General features: G+C 76.4%; 10 non-coding genes across 10 annotated transcripts; all 10 read right to left on the bottom strand.

Annotated features, from left to right (window-relative positions):
• Window positions 1-251: 251 nt before the first annotated feature.
• On the bottom strand, window positions 252-370 carry LOC140629328 (5S ribosomal RNA). Its single transcript, XR_012027164.1, has one exon. It is a non-coding gene; the product is annotated as a 5S ribosomal RNA (ribosomal RNA).
• A 1676-nt stretch (window positions 371-2046) lies between these two features.
• On the bottom strand, window positions 2047-2165 carry LOC140629327 (5S ribosomal RNA). Its single transcript, XR_012027163.1, has one exon. It is a non-coding gene; the product is annotated as a 5S ribosomal RNA (ribosomal RNA).
• Window positions 2166-3836: 1671 nt separating this feature from the next.
• On the bottom strand, window positions 3837-3955 carry LOC140629326 (5S ribosomal RNA). The gene has a single exon (XR_012027162.1). It is a non-coding gene; the product is annotated as a 5S ribosomal RNA (ribosomal RNA).
• Window positions 3956-5635: 1680 nt separating this feature from the next.
• Window positions 5636-5754, bottom strand: LOC140629227 (5S ribosomal RNA). The gene has a single exon (XR_012027062.1). It is a non-coding gene; the product is annotated as a 5S ribosomal RNA (ribosomal RNA).
• A 1646-nt stretch (window positions 5755-7400) lies between these two features.
• On the bottom strand, window positions 7401-7519 carry LOC140629325 (5S ribosomal RNA). The gene has a single exon (XR_012027161.1). It is a non-coding gene; the product is annotated as a 5S ribosomal RNA (ribosomal RNA).
• Window positions 7520-9169: 1650 nt separating this feature from the next.
• Window positions 9170-9288, bottom strand: LOC140629324 (5S ribosomal RNA). Its single transcript, XR_012027160.1, has one exon. It is a non-coding gene; the product is annotated as a 5S ribosomal RNA (ribosomal RNA).
• A 1676-nt stretch (window positions 9289-10964) lies between these two features.
• Window positions 10965-11083, bottom strand: LOC140629322 (5S ribosomal RNA). Its single transcript, XR_012027158.1, has one exon. It is a non-coding gene; the product is annotated as a 5S ribosomal RNA (ribosomal RNA).
• Window positions 11084-12729: 1646 nt separating this feature from the next.
• LOC140629321 (5S ribosomal RNA) lies at window positions 12730-12848 on the bottom strand. The gene has a single exon (XR_012027157.1). It is a non-coding gene; the product is annotated as a 5S ribosomal RNA (ribosomal RNA).
• A 1681-nt stretch (window positions 12849-14529) lies between these two features.
• On the bottom strand, window positions 14530-14648 carry LOC140629320 (5S ribosomal RNA). The gene has a single exon (XR_012027156.1). It is a non-coding gene; the product is annotated as a 5S ribosomal RNA (ribosomal RNA).
• Window positions 14649-16294: 1646 nt separating this feature from the next.
• Window positions 16295-16413, bottom strand: LOC140629319 (5S ribosomal RNA). The gene has a single exon (XR_012027155.1). It is a non-coding gene; the product is annotated as a 5S ribosomal RNA (ribosomal RNA).
• Between the last annotated feature and the right edge of the window lie 1134 nt (window positions 16414-17547).

Raw genomic sequence — 17547 nt, 5'->3', positions numbered from 1 at the left:
CTAGGATGCGGGTGGGCGTCGTTGAAGGGCTGGGAGGAAGAGGAGGTGTGTGGTGTATGTAGTGGCGTCCTGCCCGTGCAGCGGGCGCCCTCGGTGCCCCGCGGCGCCCTGCGGTGGTCCCGGCGGGGCGGGGGCCATGGCAGGGGTGGTCCGGAGGGCACCGCCGCCGCCGCCGCCGCCGCCGCCGCCGCCGCGTTGGGCGAGGGGGGTGTTGGCGGCAAAGGGACGGACAGGAAGGCCGAAGAAAAAAAAGCCTACAGCACCCGGTATTCCCAGGCGGTCTCCCATCCAAGTACTAACCAGGCCCGACCCTGCTTAGCTTCCGAGATCAGACGAGATCGGGCGCGTTCAGGGTGGTATGGCCGTAGACGTCCGCGGCTGCCGCTGGGCGCCCCAAGAGCCTGCTCTGCGCCTCTCTCCAGGCCAGGCGCCCGCCGCTCCTCAGCCCTCCTCCGCCCGCCCTGTGCGGCCCGCCTGAACGCCTGCCTGCCTGCCTGCCTGCATGCTCGCCTGCCGGCCCGACTGATGGACTGACCGCCTCCCGCGCCGCGCCCGGGGTGGCGGAGGGCGCCTGCCCGGGCCGGGGGGTGGGGGCCAAGACGCGTCCCGCACCCCGGAGCCGAGTCTGTCGCGGGAGCCCGGGCGCGCTCCCGTCCCCGGCCTGTCGGGCTCGTCGCCGCCGCTCGGCTCCCCGGATGGCACGCCGCCCCACATCGGGCCGCTCGCTGGGGGCTGGGGGCTGCGGGGGGGTGGGGGGGTGTGCCGCGGGCCGGGGCCGGCGCCGGCCGGCCCCTGGCCTCTCCTGTCCTTCAGCCCGCCTGGCTCAAAGCCAAGCCGGGGCCGCCCGCGCCGCCGGACCCCATCGTCGCACAGGCAGGGACACAGACACAGGTGCCCACGACACACACACACACAGACAGACGGAAGGAGGACACAGGCACTCGGAGCTGGGCCACACGGCCTGTGGGGGCGAGGCAGCCACCCCGCCGGAGGGGCGCAGGCCCTGGAGCTGCGTCAGGAGCCCTGGCAGCCGCAGGCCCCGCAGCCACGGTGTCAGGGATGCCGTTCCGCTCCCATTCCTGCCCATCAGCCGAACCGCCGCGGGGCCGTGTGCCTGCGTGCGTGCGCGGCGCCCTGGCCCAGGCGCGGAGCGAGTGTCTGTGGTGTGTCTTGCTGTGTCCCGAGCGGCTCTTTGGGCCTGGGTGCCGGCCGCCCCCGCGTCGCCGTGGTCTTGGCTGTCGCGGGGTCACGGAGCGCGGAGCCCGGCGCCAACGGGGGGCCTGAGGCCCCCGGCGGTCGGGCCATCTGGTTGGTGTCCTGGGCACGCGGAGCGTGGACCCCGGGGCTGAGGGCCGAAGGGACGGTGGTCCGCGGGGGACGGAGGGCATGTCCTTCGGAGAGAAGGTGCAGGCGGGCCCGGGCCGAAGGTGGGGGGGGTGTTGCGGGTGGCTGGGTGGCTTGGTCGCTGGGGGCGGTGCCAGGGAATTGCTAGGGGCTGGGGGCGGGCCTGGGGGCGGGGCCTGGGGGCGGGGCCTGGGGGCGGGGCCTGGGGCGGGGCGAGGAGGGCCCGCAGGCAGGCCCGGCCCCCGGCCCCCGGCCCCCAACCACCCCCCCCTCGGCCCCACGGAGGGCCTCGCAGGCCTGCGAGGACGGGATCCAGCCCCCACCCGTCTCCCCCCAGCGACCGCACCGCCCCCCCGCGCCCCAGCCCCGAGGTTCCGGCTGTCGCCCCGTCCCCTCCCTGGGCCGCTTCGGGCCCCCTCGGCCCCCTCGGCCCCCTGGGACGCGCGGCCGGCTAGGATGCGGGTGGGCGTCGTTGAAGGGCTGGGAGGAAGAGGAGGTGTGTGGTGTATGTAGTGGCGTCCTGCCCGTGCAGCGGGCGCCCTCGGTGCCCCGCGGCGCCCTGCGGTGGTCCCGGCGGGGCGGGGGCCATGGCAGGGGTGGTCCGGAGGGCACCGCCGCCGCCGCCGCCGCCGCCGCCGCCGCCGCGTTGGGCGAGGGGGGTGTTGGCGGCAAAGGGACGGACAGGAAGGCCGAAGAAAAAAAAGCCTACAGCACCCGGTATTCCCAGGCGGTCTCCCATCCAAGTACTAACCAGGCCCGACCCTGCTTAGCTTCCGAGATCAGACGAGATCGGGCGCGTTCAGGGTGGTATGGCCGTAGACGTCCGCGGCTGCCGCTGGGCGCCCCAAGAGCCTGCTCTGCGCCTCTCTCCAGGCCAGGCGCCCGCCGCTCCTCAGCCCTCCTCCGCCCGCCCTGTGCGGCCCGCCTGAACGCCTGCCTGCCTGCCTGCATGCTCGCCTGCCGGCCCGACTGATGGACTGACCGCCTCCCGCGCCGCGCCCGGGGTGGCGGAGGGCGCCTGCCCGGGCCGGGGGGTGGGGGCCAAGACGCGTCCCGCACCCCGGAGCCGAGTCTGTCGCGGTAGCCCGGGCGCGCTCCCGTCCCCGGCCTGTCGGGCTCGTCGCCGCCGCTCGGCTCCCCGGATGGCACGCCGCCCCACATCGGGCCGCTCGCTGGGGGCTGGGGGCTGCGGGGGTTGGGGGGGTGTGCCGCGGGCCGGGGCCGGCGCCGGCCGGCCCCTGGCCTCTCCTGTCCTTCAGCCCGCCTGGCTCAAAGCCAAGCCGGGGCCGCCCGCGCCGCCGGACCCCATCGTCGCACAGGCAGGGACACAGACACAGGTGCCCACGACACACACACACACAGACAGACGGAAGGAGGACACAGGCACTCGGAGCTGGGCCACACGGCCTGTGGGGGCGAGGCAGCCACCCCGCCGGAGGGGCGCAGGCCCTGGAGCTGCGTCAGGAGCCCTGGCAGCCGCAGGCCCCGCAGCCACGGTGTCAGGGATGCCGTTCCGCTCCCATTCCTGCCCATCAGCCGAACCGCCGCGGGGCCGTGTGCCTGCGTGCGTGCGCGGCGCCCTGGCCCAGGCGCGGAGCGAGTGTCTGTGGTGTGTCTTGCTGTGTCCCGAGCGGCTCTTTGGGCCTGGGTGCCGGCCGCCCCCGCGTCGCCGTGGTCTTGGCTGTCGCGGGGTCACGGAGCGCGGAGCCCGGCGCCAACGGGGGGCCTGAGGCCCCCGGCGGTCGGGCCATCTGGTTGGTGTCCTGGGCACGCGGAGCGTGGACCCCGGGGCTGAGGGCCGAAGGGACGGTGGTCCGCGGGGGACGGAGGGCATGTCCTTCGGAGAGAAGGTGCAGGCGGGCCCGGGCCGAAGGTGGGGGGGGTGTTGCGGGTGGCTGGGTGGCTTGGTCGCTGGGGGCGGTGCCAGGGAATTGCTAGGGGCTGGGGGCGGGCCTGGGGGCGGGGCCTGGGGGCGGGGCCTGGGGGCGGGGCCTGGGGCGGGGCGAGGAGGGCCCGCAGGCAGGCCCGGCCCCCGGCCCCCGGCCCCCAACCACCCCCCCCTCGGCCCCACGGAGGGCCTCGCAGGCCTGCGAGGACGGGATCCAGCCCCCACCCGTCTCCCCCCAGCGACCGCACCGCCCCCCCGCGCCCCAGCCCCGAGGTTCCGGCTGTCGCCCCGTCCCCTCCCTGGGCCGCTTCGGGCCCCCTCGGCCCCCTCGGCCCCCTGGGACGCGCGGCCGGCTAGGATGCGGGTGGGCGTCGTTGAAGGGCTGGGAGGAAGAGGAGGTGTGTGGTGTATGTAGTGGCGTCCTGCCCGTGCAGCGGGCGCCCTCGGTGCCCCGCGGCGCCCTGCGGTGGTCCCGGCGGGGCGGGGGCCATGGCAGGGGTGGTCCGGAGGGCACCGCCGCCGCCGCCGCCGCCGCCGCCGCCGCCGCGTTGGGCGAGGGGGGTGTTGGCGGCAAAGGGACGGACAGGAAGGCCGAAGAAAAAAAAGCCTACAGCACCCGGTATTCCCAGGCGGTCTCCCATCCAAGTACTAACCAGGCCCGACCCTGCTTAGCTTCCGAGATCAGACGAGATCGGGCGCGTTCAGGGTGGTATGGCCGTAGACGTCCGCGGCTGCCGCTGGGCGCCCCAAGAGCCTGCTCTGCGCCTCTCTCCAGGCCAGGCGCCCGCCGCTCCTCAGCCCTCCTCCGCCCGCCCTGTGCGGCCCGCCTGAACGCCTGCCTGCCTGCCTGCATGCTCGCCTGCCGGCCCGACTGATGGACTGACCGCCTCCCGCGCCGCGCCCGGGGTGGCGGAGGGCGCCTGCCCGGGCCGGGGGGTGGGGGCCAAGACGCGTCCCGCACCCCGGAGCCGAGTCTGTCGCGGTAGCCCGGGCGCGCTCCCGTCCCCGGCCTGTCGGGCTCGTCGCCGCCGCTCGGCTCCCCGGATGGCACGCCGCCCCACATCGGGCCGCTCGCTGGGGGCTGGGGGCTGCGGGGGTTGGGGGGGTGTGCCGCGGGCCGGGGCCGGCGCCGGCCGGCCCCTGGCCTCTCCTGTCCTTCAGCCCGCCTGGCTCAAAGCCAAGCCGGGGCCGCCCGCGCCGCCGGACCCCATCGTCGCACAGGCAGGGACACAGACACAGGTGCCCACGACACACACACACACAGACAGACGGAAGGAGGACACAGGCACTCGGAGCTGGGCCACACGGCCTGTGGGGGCGAGGCAGCCACCCCGCCGGAGGGGCGCAGGCCCTGGAGCTGCGTCAGGAGCCCTGGCAGCCGCAGGCCCCGCAGCCACGGTGTCAGGGATGCCGTTCCGCTCCCATTCCTGCCCATCAGCCGAACCGCCGCGGGGCCGTGTGCCTGCGTGCGTGCGCGGCGCCCTGGCCCAGGCGCGGAGCGAGTGTCTGTGGTGTGTCTTGCTGTGTCCCGAGCGGCTCTTTGGGCCTGGGTGCCGGCCGCCCCCGCGTCGCCGTGGTCTTGGCTGTCGCGGGGTCACGGAGCGCGGAGCCCGGCGCCAACGGGGGGCCTGAGGCCCCCGGCGGTCGGGCCATCTGGTTGGTGTCCTGGGCACGCGGAGCGTGGACCCCGGGGCTGAGGGCCGAAGGGACGGTGGTCCGCGGGGGACGGAGGGCATGTCCTTCGGAGAGAAGGTGCAGGCGGGCCCGGGCCGAAGGTGGGGGGGGTGTTGCGGGTGGCTGGGTGGCTTGGTCGCTGGGGGCGGTGCCAGGGAATTGCTAGGGGCTGGGGGCGGGCCTGGGGGCGGGCCTGGGGGCGGGGCCTGGGGGCGGGGCCTGGGGGCGGGGCCTGGGGCGGGGCGAGGAGGGCCCGCAGGCAGGCCCGGCCCCCGGCCCCCGGCCCCCAACCACCCCCCCCTCGGCCCCACGGAGGGCCTCGCAGGCCTGCGAGGACGGGATCCAGCCCCCACCCGTCTCCCCCCAGCGACCGCACCGCCCCCCCGCGCCCCAGCCCCGAGGTTCCGGCTGTCGCCCCGTCCCCTCCCTGGGCCGCTTCGGGCCCCCTCGGCCCCCTCGGCCCCCTGGGACGCGCGGCCGGCTAGGATGCGGGTGGGCGTCGTTGAAGGGCTGGGAGGAAGAGGAGGTGTGTGGTGTATGTAGTGGCGTCCTGCCCGTGCAGCGGGCGCCCTCGATGCCCCGCGGCGCCCTGCGGTGGTCCCGGCGGGGCGGGGGCCATGGCAGGGGTGGTCCGGAGGGCACCGCCGCCGCCGCCGCCGCCGCCGCCGCCGCGTTGGGCGAGGGGGGTGTTGGCGGCAAAGGGACGGACAGGAAGGCCGAAGAAAAAAAAGCCTACAGCACCCGGTATTCCCAGGCGGTCTCCCATCCAAGTACTAACCAGGCCCAACCCTGCTTAGCTTCCGAGATCAGATGAGATCGGGCGCGTTCAGGGTGGTATGGCCGTAGACGTCCGCGGCTGCCGCTGGGCGCCCCAAGAGCCTGCTCTGCGCCTCTCTCCAGGCCAGGCGCCCGCCGCTCCTCAGCCCTCCTCCGCCCGCCCTGTGCGGCCCGCCTGAACGCCTGCCTGCCTGCCTGCATGCTCGCCTGCCGGCCCGACTGATGGACTGACCGCCTCCCGCGCCGCGCCCGGGGTGGCGGAGGGCGCCTGCCCGGGCCGGGGGGTGGGGGCCAAGACGCGTCCCGCACCCCGGAGCCGAGTCTGTCGCGGTAGCCCGGGCGCGCTCCCGTCCCCGGCCTGTCGGGCTCGTCGCCGCCGCTCGGCTCCCCGGATGGCACGCCGCCCCACATCGGGCCGCTCGCTGGGGGCTGGGGGCTGCGGGGGGGTGGGGGGGTGTGCCGCGGGCCGGGGCCGGCGCCGGCCGGCCCCTGGCCTCTCCTGTCCTTCAGCCCGCCTGGCTCAAAGCCAAGCCGGGGCCGCCCGCGCCGCCGTACCCCATCGTCGCACAGGCAGGGACACAGACACAGGTGCCCACGACACACACACACACACACAGACGGAAGGAGGACACAGGCACTCGGAGCTGGGCCACACGGCCTGTGGGGGCGAGGCAGCCACCCCGCCGGAGGGGCGCAGGCCCTGGAGCTGCGTCAGGAGCCCTGGCAGCCGCAGGCCCCGCAGCCACGGTGTCAGGGATGCCGTTCCGCTCCCATTCCTGCCCATCAGCCGAACCGCCGCGGGGCCGTGTGCCTGCGTGCGTGCGCGGCGCCCTGGCCCAGGCGCGGAGCGAGTGTCTGTGGTGTGTCTTGCTGTGTCCCGAGCGGCTCTTTGGGCCTGGGTGCCGGCCGCCCCCGCGTCGCCGTGGTCTTGGCTGTCGCGGGGTCACGGAGCGCGGAGCCCGGCGCCAACGGGGGGCCTGAGGCCCCCGGCGGTCGGGCCATCTGGTTGGTGTCCTGGGCACGCGGAGCGTGGACCCCGGGGCTGAGGGCCGAAGGGACGGTGGTCCGCGGGGGACGGAGGGCATGTCCTTCGGAGAGAAGGTGCAGGCGGGCCCGGGCCGAAGGTGGGGGGGGTGTTGCGGGTGGCTGGGTGGCTTGGTCGCTGGGGGCGGTGCCAGGGAATTGCTAGGGGCTGGGGGCGGGCCTGGGGGCGGGGCCTGGGGCGGGGCGAGGAGGGCCCGCAGGCAGGCCCGGCCCCAGGCCCCCGGCCCCCAACCACCCCCCCCTCAGCCCCACGGAGGGCCTCGCAGGCCTGCGAGGACGGGATCCAGCCCCCACCCGTCTCCCCCCAGCGACCGCACCGCCCCCCCGCGCCCCAGCCCCGAGGTTCCGGCTGTCGCCCCGTCCCCTCCCTGGGCCGCTTCGGGCCCCCTCGGCCCCCTCGGCCCCCTGGGACGCGCGGCCGGCTAGGATGCGGGTGGGCGTCGTTGAAGGGCTGGGAGGAAGAGGAGGTGTGTGGTGTATGTAGTGGCGTCCTGCCCGTGCAGCGGGCGCCCTCGGTGCCCCGCGGCGCCCTGCGGTGGTCCCGGCGGGGCGGGGGCCATGGCAGGGGTGGTCCGGAGGGCACCGCCGCCGCCGCCGCCGCCGCCGCCGCCGCCGCGTTGGGCGAGGGGGGTGTTGGCGGCAAAGGGACGGACAGGAAGGCCGAAGAAAAAAAAGCCTACAGCACCCGGTATTCCCAGGCGGTCTCCCATCCAAGTACTAACCAGGCCCGACCCTGCTTAGCTTCCGAGATCAGACGAGATCGGGCGCGTTCAGGGTGGTATGGCCGTAGACGTCCGCGGCTGCCGCTGGGCGCCCCAAGAGCCTGCTCTGCGCCTCTCTCCAGGCCAGGCGCCCGCCGCTCCTCAGCCCTCCTCCGCCCGCCCTGTGCGGCCCGCCTGAACGCCTGCCTGCCTGCCTGCCTGCATGCTCGCCTGCCGGCCCGACTGATGGACTGACCGCCTCCCGCGCCGCGCCCGGGGTGGCGGAGGGCGCCTGCCCGGGCCGGGGGGTGGGGGCCAAGACGCGTCCCGCACCCCGGAGCCGAGTCTGTCGCGGGAGCCCGGGCGCGCTCCCGTCCCCGGCCTGTCGGGCTCGTCGCCGCCGCTCGGCTCCCCGGATGGCACGCCGCCCCACATCGGGCCGCTCGCTGGGGGCTGGGGGCTGCGGGGGGGTGGGGGGGTGTGCCGCGGGCCGGGGCCGGCGCCGGCCGGCCCCTGGCCTCTCCTGTCCTTCAGCCCGCCTGGCTCAAAGCCAAGCCGGGGCCGCCCGCGCCGCCGGACCCCATCGTCGCACAGGCAGGGACACAGACACAGGTGCCCACGACACACACACACACAGACAGACGGAAGGAGGACACAGGCACTCGGAGCTGGGCCACACGGCCTGTGGGGGCGAGGCAGCCACCCCGCCGGAGGGGCGCAGGCCCTGGAGCTGCGTCAGGAGCCCTGGCAGCCGCAGGCCCCGCAGCCACGGTGTCAGGGATGCCGTTCCGCTCCCATTCCTGCCCATCAGCCGAACCGCCGCGGGGCCGTGTGCCTGCGTGCGTGCGCGGCGCCCTGGCCCAGGCGCGGAGCGAGTGTCTGTGGTGTGTCTTGCTGTGTCCCGAGCGGCTCTTTGGGCCTGGGTGCCGGCCGCCCCCGCGTCGCCGTGGTCTTGGCTGTCGCGGGGTCACGGAGCGCGGAGCCCGGCGCCAACGGGGGGCCTGAGGCCCCCGGCGGTCGGGCCATCTGGTTGGTGTCCTGGGCACGCGGAGCGTGGACCCCGGGGCTGAGGGCCGAAGGGACGGTGGTCCGCGGGGGACGGAGGGCATGTCCTTCGGAGAGAAGGTGCAGGCGGGCCCGGGCCGAAGGTGGGGGGGGTGTTGCGGGTGGCTGGGTGGCTTGGTCGCTGGGGGCGGTGCCAGGGAATTGCTAGGGCCTGGGGGCGGGCCTGGGGGCGGGGCCTGGGGCGGGGCGAGGAGGGCCCGCAGGCAGGCCCGGCCCCCGGCCCCCGGCCCCCAACCACCCCCCCCTCGGCCCCACGGAGGGCCTCGCAGGCCTGCGAGGACGGGATCCAGCCCCCACCCGTCTCCCCCCAGCGACCGCACCGCCCCCCCGCGCCCCAGCCCCGAGGTTCCGGCTGTCGCCCCGTCCCCTCCCTGGGCCGCTTCGGGCCCCCTCGGCCCCCTCGGCCCCCTGGGACGCGCGGCCGGCTAGGATGCGGGTGGGCGTCGTTGAAGGGCTGGGAGGAAGAGGAGGTGTGTGGTGTATGTAGTGGCGTCCTGCCCGTGCAGCGGGCGCCCTCGGTGCCCCGCGGCGCCCTGCGGTGGTCCCGGCGGGGCGGGGGCCATGGCAGGGGTGGTCCGGAGGGCACCGCCGCCGCCGCCGCCGCCGCCGCCGCCGCCGCGTTGGGCGAGGGGGGTGTTGGCGGCAAAGGGACGGACAGGAAGGCCGAAGAAAAAAAAGCCTACAGCACCCGGTATTCCCAGGCGGTCTCCCATCCAAGTACTAACCAGGCCCGACCCTGCTTAGCTTCCGAGATCAGACGAGATCGGGCGCGTTCAGGGTGGTATGGCCGTAGACGTCCGCGGCTGCCGCTGGGCGCCCCAAGAGCCTGCTCTGCGCCTCTCTCCAGGCCAGGCGCCCGCCGCTCCTCAGCCCTCCTCCGCCCGCCCTGTGCGGCCCGCCTGAACGCCTGCCTGCCTGCCTGCATGCTCGCCTGCCGGCCCGACTGATGGACTGACCGCCTCCCGCGCCGCGCCCGGGGTGGCGGAGGGCGCCTGCCCGGGCCGGGGGGTGGGGGCCAAGACGCGTCCCGCACCCCGGAGCCGAGTCTGTCGCGGGAGCCCGGGCGCGCTCCCGTCCCCGGCCTGTCGGGCTCGTCGCCGCCGCTCGGCTCCCCGGATGGCACGCCGCCCCACATCGGGCCGCTCGCTGGGGGCTGGGGGCTGCGGGGGTTGGGGGGGTGTGCCGCGGGCCGGGGCCGGCGCCGGCCGGCCCCTGGCCTCTCCTGTCCTTCAGCCCGCCTGGCTCAAAGCCAAGCCGGGGCCGCCCGCGCCGCCGGACCCCATCGTCGCACAGGCAGGGACACAGACACAGGTGCCCACGACACACACACACACAGACAGACGGAAGGAGGACACAGGCACTCGGAGCTGGGCCACACGGCCTGTGGGGGCGAGGCAGCCACCCCGCCGGAGGGGCGCAGGCCCTGGAGCTGCGTCAGGAGCCCTGGCAGCCGCAGGCCCCGCAGCCACGGTGTCAGGGATGCCGTTCCGCTCCCATTCCTGCCCATCAGCCGAACCGCCGCGGGGCCGTGTGCCTGCGTGCGTGCGCGGCGCCCTGGCCCAGGCGCGGAGCGAGTGTCTGTGGTGTGTCTTGCTGTGTCCCGAGCGGCTCTTTGGGCCTGGGTGCCGGCCGCCCCCGCGTCGCCGTGGTCTTGGCTGTCGCGGGGTCACGGAGCGCGGAGCCCGGCGCCAACGGGGGGCCTGAGGCCCCCGGCGGTCGGGCCATCTGGTTGGTGTCCTGGGCACGCGGAGCGTGGACCCCGGGGCTGAGGGCCGAAGGGACGGTGGTCCGCGGGGGACGGAGGGCATGTCCTTCGGAGAGAAGGTGCAGGCGGGCCCGGGCCGAAGGTGGGGGGGGTGTTGCGGGTGGCTGGGTGGCTTGGTCGCTGGGGGCGGTGCCAGGGAATTGCTAGGGGCTGGGGGCGGGCCTGGGGGCGGGCCTGGGGGCGGGGCCTGGGGGCGGGGCCTGGGGCGGGGCGAGGAGGGCCCGCAGGCAGGCCCGGCCCCCGGCCCCCGGCCCCCAACCACCCCCCCCTCGGCCCCACGGAGGGCCTCGCAGGCCTGAGAGGACGGGATCCAGCCCCCACCCGTCTCCCCCCAGCGAACGCACCGCCCCCCGGCGCCCCAGCCCCGAGGTTCCGGCTGTCGCCCCGTCCCCTCCCTGGGCCGCTTCGGGCCCCCTCGGCCCCCTCGGCCCCCTGGGACGCGCGGCCGGCTAGGATGCGGGTGGGCGTCGTTGAAGGGCTGGGAGGAAGAGGAGGTGTGTGGTGTATGTAGTGGCGTCCTGCCCGTGCAGCGGGCGCCCTCGGTGCCCCGCGGCGCCCTGCGGTGGTCCCGGCGGGGCGGGGGCCATGGCAGGGGTGGTCCGGAGGGCACCGCCGCCGCCGCCGCCGCCGCCGCCGCCGCCGCCGCCGCGTTGGGCGAGGGGGGTGTTGGCGGCAAAGGGACGGACAGGAAGGCCGAAGAAAAAAAAGCCTACAGCACCCGGTATTCCCAGGCGGTCTCCCATCCAAGTACTAACCAGGCCCGACCCTGCTTAGCTTCCGAGATCAGACGAGATCGGGCGCGTTCAGGGTGGTATGGCCGTAGACGTCCGCGGCTGCCGCTGGGCGCCCCAAGAGCCTGCTCTGCGCCTCTCTCCAGGCCAGGCGCCCGCCGCTCCTCAGCCCTCCTCGGCCCGCCCTGTGCGGCCCGCCTGAACGCCTGCCTGCCTGCCTGCATGCTCGCCTGCCGGCCCGACTGATGGACTGACCGCCTCCCGCGCCGCGCCCGGGGTGGCGGAGGGCGCCTGCCCGGGCCGGGGGGTGGGGGCCAAGACGCGTCCCGCACCCCGGAGCCGAGTCTGTCGCGGGAGCCCGGGCGCGCTCCCGTCCCCGGCCTGTCGGGCTCGTCGCCGCCGCTCGGCTCCCCGGATGGCACGCCGCCCCACATCGGGCCGCTCGCTGGGGGCTGGGGGCTGCGGGGGGGTGGGGGGGTGTGCCGCGGGCCGGGGCCGGCGCCGGCCGGCCCCTGGCCTCTCCTGTCCTTCAGCCCGCCTGGCTCAAAGCCAAGCCGGGGCCGCCCGCGCCGCCGGACCCCATCGTCGCACAGGCAGGGACACAGACACAGGTGCCCACGACACACACACACACAGACAGACGGAAGGAGGACACAGGCACTCGGAGCTGGGCCACACGGCCTGTGGGGGCGAGGCAGCCACCCCGCCGGAGGGGCGCAGGCCCTGGAGCTGCGTCAGGAGCCCTGGCAGCCGCAGGCCCCGCAGCCACGGTGTCAGGGATGCCGTTCCGCTCCCATTCCTGCCCATCAGCCGAACCGCCGCGGGGCCGTGTGCCTGCGTGCGTGCGCGGCGCCCTGGCCCAGGCGCGGAGCGAGTGTCTGTGGTGTGTCTTGCTGTGTCCCGAGCGGCTCTTTGGGCCTGGGTGCCGGCCGCCCCCGCGTCGCCGTGGTCTTGGCTGTCGCGGGGTCACGGAGCGGGGAGCCCGGCGCCAACGGGGGGCCTGAGGCCCCCGGCGGTCGGGCCATCTGGTTGGTGTCCTGGGCACGCGGAGCGTGGACCCCGGGGCTGAGGGCCGAAGGGACGGTGGTCCGCGGGGGACGGAGGGCATGTCCTTCGGAGAGAAGGTGCAGGCGGGCCCGGGCCGAAGGTGGGGGGGGTGTTGCGGGTGGCTGGGTGGCTTGGTCGCTGGGGGCGGTGCCAGGGAATTGCTAGGGGCTGGGGGCGGGCCTGGGGGCGGGGCCTGGGGCGGGGCGAGGAGGGCCCGCAGGCAGGCCCGGCCCCCGGCCCCCGGCCCCCAACCACCCCCCCCTCGGCCCCACGGAGGGCCTCGCAGGCCTGCGAGGACGGGATCCAGCCCCCACCCGTCTCCCCCCAGCGACCGCACCGCCCCCCCGCGCCCCAGCCCCGAGGTTCCGGCTGTCGCCCCGTCCCCTCCCTGGGCCGCTTCGGGCCCCCTCGGCCCCCTCGGCCCCCTGGGACGCGCGGCCGGCTAGGATGCGGGTGGGCGTCGTTGAAGGGCTGGGAGGAAGAGGAGGTGTGTGGTGTATGTAGTGGCGTCCTGCCCGTGCAGCGGGCGCCCTCGGTGCCCCGCGGCGCCCTGCGGTGGTCCCGGCGGGGCGGGGGCCATGGCAGGGGTGGTCCGGAGGGCACCGCCGCCGCCGCCGCCGCCGCCGCCGCCGCCGCGTTGGGCGAGGGGGGTGTTGGCGGCAAAGGGACGGACAGGAAGGCCGAAGAAAAAAAAGCCTACAGCACCCGGTATTCCCAGGCGGTCTCCCATCCAAGTACTAACCAGGCCCGACCCTGCTTAGCTTCCGAGATCAGACGAGATCGGGCGCGTTCAGGGTGGTATGGCCGTAGACGTCCGCGGCTGCCGCTGGGCGCCCCAAGAGCCTGCTCTGCGCCTCTCTCCAGGCCAGGCGCCCGCCGCTCCTCAGCCCTCCTCCGCCCGCCCTGTGCGGCCCGCCTGAACGCCTGCCTGCCTGCCTGCCTGCATGCTCGCCTGCCGGCCCGACTGATGGACTGACCGCCTCCCGCGCCGCGCCCGGGGTGGCGGAGGGCGCCTGCCCGGGCCGGGGGGTGGGGGCCAAGACGCGTCCCGCACCCCGGAGCCGAGTCTGTCGCGGGAGCCCGGGCGCGCTCCCGTCCCCGGCCTGTCGGGCTCGTCGCCGCCGCTCGGCTCCCCGGATGGCACGCCGCCCCACATCGGGCCGCTCGCTGGGGGCTGGGGGCTGCGGGGGGGTGGGGGGGTGTGCCGCGGGCCGGGGCCGGCGCCGGCCGGCCCCTGGCCTCTCCTGTCCTTCAGCCCGCCTGGCTCAAAGCCAAGCCGGGGCCGCCCGCGCCGCCGGACCCCATCGTCGCACAGGCAGGGACACAGACACAGGTGCCCACGACACACACACACACAGACAGACGGAAGGAGGACACAGGCACTCGGAGCTGGGCCACACGGCCTGTGGGGGCGAGGCAGCCACCCCGCCGGAGGGGCGCAGGCCCTGGAGCTGCGTCAGGAGCCCTGGCAGCCGCAGGCCCCGCAGCCACGGTGTCAGGGATGCCGTTCCGCTCCCATTCCTGCCCATCAGCCGAACCGCCGCGGGGCCGTGTGCCTGCGTGCGTGCGCGGCGCCCTGGCCCAGGCGCGGAGCGAGTGTCTGTGGTGTGTCTTGCTGTGTCCCGAGCGGCTCTTTGGGCCTGGGTGCCGGCCGCCCCCGCGTCGCCGTGGTCTTGGCTGTCGCGGGGTCACGGAGCGCGGAGCCCGGCGCCAACGGGGGGCCTGAGGCCCCCGGCGGTCGGGCCATCTGGTTGGTGTCCTGGGCACGCGGAGCGTGGACCCCGGGGCTGAGGGCCGAAGGGACGGTGGTCCGCGGGGGACGGAGGGCATGTCCTTCGGAGAGAAGGTGCAGGCGGGCCCGGGCCGAAGGTGGGGGGGGTGTTGCGGGTGGCTGGGTGGCTTGGTCGCTGGGGGCGGTGCCAGGGAATTGCTAGGGGCTGGGGGCGGACCTGGGGGCGGGCCTGGGGGCGGGGCCTGGGGGCGGGGCCTGGGGCGGGGCGAGGAGGGCCCGCAGGCAGGCCCGGCCCCCGGCCCCCGGCCCCCAACCACCCCCCCCTCGGCCCCACGGAGGGCCTCGCAGGCCTGAGAGGACGGGATCCAGCCCCCACCCGTCTCCCCCCAGCGAACGCACCGCCCCCCGGCGCCCCAGCCCCGAGGTTCCGGCTGTCGCCCCGTCCCCTCCCTGGGCCGCTTCGGGCCCCCTCGGCCCCCTCGGCCCCCTGGGACGCGCGGCCGGCTAGGATGCGGGTGGGCGTCGTTGAAGGGCTGGGAGGAAGAGGAGGTGTGTGGTGTATGTAGTGGCGTCCTGCCCGTGCAGCGGGCGCCCTCGGTGCCCCGCGGCGCCCTGCGGTGGTCCCGGCGGGGCGGGGGCCATGGCAGGGGTGGTCCGGAGGGCACCGCCGCCGCCGCCGCCGCCGCCGCCGCCGCCGCCGCCGCGTTGGGCGAGGGGGGTGTTGGCGGCAAAGGGACGGACAGGAAGGCCGAAGAAAAAAAAGCCTACAGCACCCGGTATTCCCAGGCGGTCTCCCATCCAAGTACTAACCAGGCCCGACCCTGCTTAGCTTCCGAGATCAGACGAGATCGGGCGCGTTCAGGGTGGTATGGCCGTAGACGTCCGCGGCTGCCGCTGGGCGCCCCAAGAGCCTGCTCTGCGCCTCTCTCCAGGCCAGGCGCCCGCCGCTCCTCAGCCCTCCTCGGCCCGCCCTGTGCGGCCCGCCTGAACGCCTGCCTGCCTGCCTGCATGCTCGCCTGCCGGCCCGACTGATGGACTGACCGCCTCCCGCGCCGCGCCCGGGGTGGCGGAGGGCGCCTGCCCGGGCCGGGGGGTGGGGGCCAAGACGCGTCCCGCACCCCGGAGCCGAGTCTGTCGCGGGAGCCCGGGCGCGCTCCCGTCCCCGGCCTGTCGGGCTCGTCGCCGCCGCTCGGCTCCCCGGATGGCACGCCGCCCCACATCGGGCCGCTCGCTGGGGGCTGGGGGCTGCGGGGGGGTGGGGGGGTGTGCCGCGGGCCGGGGCCGGCGCCGGCCGGCCCCTGGCCTCTCCTGTCCTTCAGCCCGCCTGGCTCAAAGCCAAGCCGGGGCCGCCCGCGCCGCCGGACCCCATCGTCGCACAGGCAGGGACACAGACACAGGTGCCCACGACACACACACACACAGACAGACGGAAGGAGGACACAGGCACTCGGAGCTGGGCCACACGGCCTGTGGGGGCGAGGCAGCCACCCCGCCGGAGGGGCGCAGGCCCTGGAGCTGCGTCAGGAGCCCTGGCAGCCGCAGGCCCCGCAGCCACGGTGTCAGGGATGCCGTTCCGCTCCCATTCCTGCCCATCAGCCGAACCGCCGCGGGGCCGTGTGCCTGCGTGCGTGCGCGGCGCCCTGGCCCAGGCGCGGAGCGAGTGTCTGTGGTGTGTCTTGCTGTGTCCCGAGCGGCTCTTTGGGCCTGGGTGCCGGCCGCCCCCGCGTCGCCGTGGTCTTGGCTGTCGCGGGGTCACGGAGCGGGGAGCCCGGCGCCAACGGGGGGCCTGAGGCCCCCGGCGGTCGGGCCATCTGGTTGGTGTCCTGGGCACGCGGAGCGTGGACCCCGGGGCTGAGGGCCGAAGGGACGGTGGTCCGCGGGGGACGGAGGGCATGTCCTTCGGAGAGAAGGTGCAGGCGGGCCCGGGCCGAAGGTGGGGGGGGTGTTGCGGGTGGCTGGGTGGCTTGGTCGCTGGGGGCGGTGCCAGGGAATTGCTAGGGGCTGGGGGCGGGCCTGGGGGCGGGGCCTGGGGCGGGGCGAGGAGGGCCCGCAGGCAGGCCCGGCCCCCGGCCCCCGGCCCCCAACCACCCCCCCCTCGGCCCCACGGAGGGCCTCGCAGGCCTGCGAGGACGGGATCCAGCCCCCACCCGTCTCCCCCCAGCGACCGCACCGCCCCCCCGCGCCCCAGCCCCGAGGTTCCGGCTGTCGCCCCGTCCCCTCCCTGGGCCGCTTCGGGCCCCCTCGGCCCCCTCGGCCCCCTGGGACGCGCGGCCGGCTAGGATGCGGGTGGGCGTCGTTGAAGGGCTGGGAGGAAGAGGAGGTGTGTGGTGTATGTAGTGGCGTCCTGCCCGTGCAGCGGGCGCCCTCGGTGCCCCGCGGCGCCCTGCGGTGGTCCCGGCGGGGCGGGGGCCATGGCAGGGGTGGTCCGGAGGGCACCGCCGCCGCCGCCGCCGCCGCCGCCGCCGCCGCGTTGGGCGAGGGGGGTGTTGGCGGCAAAGGGACGGACAGGAAGGCCGAAGAAAAAAAAGCCTACAGCACCCGGTATTCCCAGGCGGTCTCCCATCCAAGTACTAACCAGGCCCGACCCTGCTTAGCTTCCGAGATCAGACGAGATCGGGCGCGTTCAGGGTGGTATGGCCGTAGACGTCCGCGGCTGCCGCTGGGCGCCCCAAGAGCCTGCTCTGCGCCTCTCTCCAGGCCAGGCGCCCGCCGCTCCTCAGCCCTCCTCCGCCCGCCCTGTGCGGCCCGCCTGAACGCCTGCCTGCCTGCCTGCATGCTCGCCTGCCGGCCCGACTGATGGACTGACCGCCTCCCGCGCCGCGCCCGGGGTGGCGGAGGGCGCCTGCCCGGGCCGGGGGGTGGGGGCCAAGACGCGTCCCGCACCCCGGAGCCGAGTCTGTCGCGGGAGCCCGGGCGCGCTCCCGTCCCCGGCCTGTCGGGCTCGTCGCCGCCGCTCGGCTCCCCGGATGGCACGCCGCCCCACATCGGGCCGCTCGCTGGGGGCTGGGGGCTGCGGGGGTTGGGGGGGTGTGCCGCGGGCCGGGGCCGGCGCCGGCCGGCCCCTGGCCTCTCCTGTCCTTCAGCCCGCCTGGCTCAAAGCCAAGCCGGGGCCGCCCGCGCCGCCGGACCCCATCGTCGCACAGGCAGGGACACAGACACAGGTGCCCACGACACACACACACACAGACAGACGGAAGGAGGACACAGGCACTCGGAGCTGGGCCACACGGCCTGTGGGGGCGAGGCAGCCACCCCGCCGGAGGGGCGCAGGCCCTGGAGCTGCGTCAGGAGCCCTGGCAGCCGCAGGCCCCGCAGCCACGGTGTCAGGGATGCCGTTCCGCTCCCATTCCTGCCCATCAGCCGAACCGCCGCGGGGCCGTGTGCCTGCGTGCGTGCGCGGCGCCCTGGCCCAGGCGCGGAGCGAGTGTCTGTGGTGTGTCTTGCTGTGTCCCGAGCGGCTCTTTGGGCCTGGGTGCCGGCCGCCCCCGCGTCGCCGTGGTCTTGCTTGTCGCGGGGTCACGGAGCGCGGAGCCCGGCGCCAACGGGGGGCCTGAGGCCCCCGGCGGTCGGGCCATCTGGTTGGTGTCCTGGGCACGCGGAGCGTGGACCCCGGGGCTGAGGGCCGAAGGGACGGTGGTCCGCGGGGGACGGAGGGCATGTCCTTCGGAGAGAAGGTGCAGGCGGGCCCGGGCCGAAGGTGGGGGGGGTGTTGCGGGTGGCTGGGTGGCTTGGTCGCTGGGGGCGGTGCCAGGGAATTGCTAGGGGCTGGGGGCGGGCGT

This window comes from Canis lupus (genome assembly GCF_048164855.1).
Source record: "Canis lupus baileyi chromosome 4 unlocalized genomic scaffold, mCanLup2.hap1 SUPER_4_unloc_1, whole genome shotgun sequence".
Classification (NCBI taxonomy): Eukaryota; Metazoa; Chordata; class Mammalia; order Carnivora; family Canidae; genus Canis; species Canis lupus.
This window is presented reverse-complemented; position numbering and strand designations above follow the sequence as displayed.